Source organism: Mus caroli, chromosome 4 (genome assembly GCF_900094665.2).
Source record: "Mus caroli chromosome 4, CAROLI_EIJ_v1.1, whole genome shotgun sequence".
Classification (NCBI taxonomy): Eukaryota; Metazoa; Chordata; class Mammalia; order Rodentia; family Muridae; genus Mus; species Mus caroli.
Window position 1 is genome coordinate 119,063,515 of NC_034573.1, and position 4,623 is coordinate 119,068,137.

The following is a 4,623-nucleotide window of genomic DNA, read 5'->3' on the forward strand; positions in this document are numbered from 1 at the left end:
TTTTGAGACAGATTCTCCGGTACTCGGGACTGGCCTTGAACCTAGAACTCATGGTAGTGGAGCACTACCTTGGGTTTCTAACCCTCAGGACCTCCACTTTCTGAGTGTTCAGATTGTAGATATGCCCCGTTATGCAAGGTTGAGGATGGAGCCCAGAGCTTCACGCATGCTCAAATGATTGGCAAATACTCTACCAACTAACTAAACTACATCCCCAGCCCCTCTGGTGCCTGCCGAGCATTCTGATTTCAGTCAAGATCTTGCCCCGTAGAACTGCTTCCCTTAATCTCCAAGTGGCACTGTAGAGGTATTGTTTCCATTTTCCAGGCAGTTAAATGAAGGCCTGGAGAGAGCAGGAGTCCCTTTTTCCCAGGTCCTTGGTCAAGACACTCGCAATCATAATGAGCAAACATGGTTTTTTATTGTTCTCTCAGGTAGGTCCCAGGGCCTGAAGTTCCAAAGTTTGGTGTCTTTTGTCTCTGAGTCTGCTGTGGCAGCTAGGCCTGGCACAGTGGTGAGAGCTCAGAGAATGGTTGTTGACAGGATATCCATCTATTTCCTCTCCCTTGAGTGTCAGAAGGAGAGAGAATTGGAGGACAGGTTGGAAGGTAGGATGCCCTGAGGTCCCTGCTAGCTGACACCTTCAGAAAGTCATAGAGCGCGGTCCCTTAAAGAATTGGCTTATAGATGGAACAACAATATGAACTAACCAGTAACCCTCCCCCGGAGCTCGTGTCTCTAGCTGCATATGAATCAGAAGATGGCCTAGTCGGCCATCAGTGGAAAGAGAGAGAGGCCCATTAGTCGTGCAAACTTTATATGCCTCAGTACAGGGGAAAGACAGGGCCAAGAAGTGGGAGTGGGTGGATGGGGGAGTGGGTCGGGGAGCGTGTGGGGGACTTTTGGGATAGCATTGGAAATGTAAATGAAATAAATACCCAATAAAAAAGAAAGGAAAAAAAAGAATAAAGTTAAAAAAAAAAAAAAAGAATTGGCTGAGGCTGTCCCTAGGTCCTAAGAAAGCTTGCCTTGCTGTCCCTGCCTTCTGGTTCTGCAGCATCCCCCCTCAGTAGAATCTCTCAGCCAATGCATCATTAAATATTTACCATTTCCCAGTCTGCTCAGTGTGGTCCTTAGATCTAGAGGTGGTGACTGGAGACAGGACTCAGGAAATGGTCCATAGTTACTGGTCACACAAAGTTACTACTGAACCCTCCCCCTCCCCAAAGCCCTGTAGGTTGAGTTTCCAGCTCTGTTTTGTCCTTGGGGAAATGGTGTTCAGAGGGGAGCGCCACTGGCTCCAGGCCGCACAGCCAGTAGCCAGGATCCACAAGACAGGTGTGTGTGTGTGTGCATCCTTCCTCTGCATCCTGCATCCCAGCCCACAGCCAGAGAGGATGTGGGCCAGACTTGGAGGAGGCTCAGGGAAGCCATTTTCGAGGTGGGGCTGTGGCTGGAACACAGCCTGCCCTGGTGGACTTTCTACAACAACAACAGCTTGTCTTTCTCCAGCACTCTCCCTCCCATTAGCTCATCCAACCCTCCCCAGCGTCCCAAGGGGGCCTATTATTATATCCATTTGACAAATGGAGCACGGAAGCTCAGTGCGGTTGACTGACCTTCCCAGGGTTGCACAGCCTAGGCACAGCCGAGCAAGAGCGCACCTTGGGGCCCTCAGTTTACACTGGCAGGCTAGAGCTGCACTCACCCCTCACCCGGAGAGTAGTTAACTAGGATGCAGGAGGTTCTGTGTTCCTCTAAAGTAAAGGAGCAAAATCTCCCCCTGGGTCTCTGCCGGCCTGCTGCTGCTATCCCCTCCCCCTCCCCCACGCCTCTCCCCCCTCCCCCATGCCACCCCACCACAGCTCGCTAGAGAATGAAAGTGAGCAGCTAATCCCTGCTCTCTCAGACCTCACAGAGATGCCTGGGGATGTTTTCTCTGCCTCGCCCCGACTTGTCCAGCTTCAATTCTTCCTGCAGGTGCCAGGGCACCTCCTGCCTTCCCTGAAAAGGCTTCCTGGATTGACTCAGCCAATCCTAGACACTCCTCCTAAGGCACAATGTCCTCTGTAGGATTGGTTTTTTTTTCCCCCTTTGAGACAGTTTCTCTGTGTAGCCCTGGCTATCCTGGAACTATGTAGCCCAGGTTAGCCTTGAATCTCTGCCTCCCAAGAGCTGGGACTTAGGGCATTTACCACCATGCCCAGCTGTAACCCCCCCCCTCCATTTAAACAGGGTCTTACTATACATCCCCGACTAGGCTGGAACTCATTATGTAGACCAGGTTAGCCTTAAACTCTCCAAGATCTGCCTGCCTCTGCCTCCTAAGTGCTGGAATTACTGGTTCACACCACCACACCTGGCCCAATCCACCTTATAAATTTTTAATGGACCAATTATCTTATTATATTGTTTGCCTGTCTGCCTCTCTCATCAGACCGAGTTCCTTAAGGGCAGGGATAATGATTTCCGACACCTGTCTTCCCCTGTACCTAGTTGTGATTCTTCACCGAGTGCTTGCTGAAGGAACATCTAACATCCCTGAGGGCTGGATGGGGCTGAAGATGGCGGAGCACTAGCAGGCCCGAGCCATTAAGAGAAGCTGAAGTGTTTTAAGTGCTTTGGGGCATTTAGAATCTGCTCTCTGATGTGTCACCGAGACATCCAGCGGAGCACTCCCCATAGGTAAGAGTCCGACAGAGGCAGGGCCAGATAAAACTGGATAGGAAGGAAAAAAGGAGCGGAGCGTTTCTGCAGCTCCCACTCACTGGTGACCTACTGTGTGCCCAGGCTCAGGCAATGTCTGTGTATAGCTGAATGTGCTCTGTGGCACCGAGTCCCCAGGAGGCAGAAAGCATCAACCCATTCGATGGAGGAAGAAAGAAAGAAAGACAGAAAGTCTCTGAGAGTAAACTAACTCCTCAAACTTACACAACTAGAAACAGCAGAGGCAATGGCATGCACAGTGCCCTGGGGTGGAATAAGAGGACCATATACATGGGGCCTGGGCCTAGTCCATGTAATGGCAGCACTCAGCAGGTAGAGGCAAGAGGGTCAGAAGTTCAGGGTCATCCTTGACTCCACAGTAAGTCCTGAGTCATCTTGAGACACATGAGACAACATCTAAAACAAACAAACAAAAATCTCCTCTTCTATGGGGTTCTTTAGCTAGAAGTGGGAGTGTACATCTTTAAAGCCAATACTTGGAAGGCAGAAATATGACAATCTGGAATTCAAGGCTAGTCTTGGCAATATAGCAAATTCAAAACCAACCAGCCTGGGCTATAGGAGATCCAAAGGAACATGCTCAGGACTTGAACTCAGTTCCATATGGAAGGTACCGCATCCCTAATCCCGTCTGCATATGGTAGTCAGGAAAAGACTGGAATAGAAAACGTATACTTTAAAGAGGGAAAATGGGAGGTGATGGGGGAGATAAGCTCAGAGAAGGGCCAGATCAGAGGTCTCTGGGCCCCTGAGGGATCCGGGGTGTGGCAGGAGAGCCAGACATTAGGGAACAACCCTCTTTAGCACAACAGCCTCCATCAGGGACTTGTGCTGTGGGAAACTAGGAAGTAGAGGCTGTTGGCTGGGAAAGGACCTGAAGGAAGGAAGTGCCCTGTGACTACGTGGGCCCTGGAGAGCAGGACAGATGGTCTGGACTGGTTTGGAAAAGACTGGCGTGGATGTGCGCAGGCAGGAGTAGGAGGTAATGCGCTTGAACATTCTCGTTTTGCACAGGTGGACAGGAACAGCTTCATCTTTGGAAAGCGTCCATCCTATCTCCTCTACCCCAACACGCAGGCCTCTAACCAAGCTGTCCTCAGGCCTCAGCCCCAGTCTCCACTGTCCCCAGCCCACGGCTCCCCTGAGGTTATCCAGGACCGGCCCCTCCCACTCCTGTCTGCAGTCTCACTCTCCCTGGCCCAAACCAGTGAGGCAGGAGGGAGGAGTTTCCAGGCAGGAAAGAGCTGAGTCACTTGGTGGCACATCTGGTCTCAGATCTTGATACCCAGCTGGAAGGGGCAGGAAGGAAGAGGCCACCTCCCCCACAAACTCTCCTGACTGAATCCTAGGGTTTTGCCAACTGTGTGGGGCAGGCTGGGAGATGCCGTTGGCTGGCGTGGTAGCAACAACCTTTGCCAGGCTGCCTCGTCCACTTGCCTGGGTCCTTTGCTGCTGTGATTGCCGTTAATGTTCGGGAAAAGCCTGGGAACACTTGGGTGGATTGTCTCCATGGTGCAGGTGACAGAGTGGCTTGCTCAAGAGCACAGCATTTTGGAGAGCTAGCCTGTGGGTGTGCCCTCTCCCACGTGGCTATAAAAGAGGAAGTAGTATTTAGGGTAACTCAGAGACAGTGGGCATCGTCTGAAGGGCTCAAGACAGATGGATGGAAATGTAGAGGAGGACCCTGGATTCCATCTCAACACTGCAGGGACCAGAAGGCTTTTCTCTGTGTGCAGGGAGACATGAAACCCAAGCCCCTGGCCAGTGGGTTACCCCTCTATTCCTCTGACTCTCCTGATTTTTGGCTTTGTTCCATTGCTCTGAAGCAGCACAGTCTCTCTCTCTCTCTCTCTCTCTCTCTCTCTCTCTCTCTCTCTCACACACACACACACACAC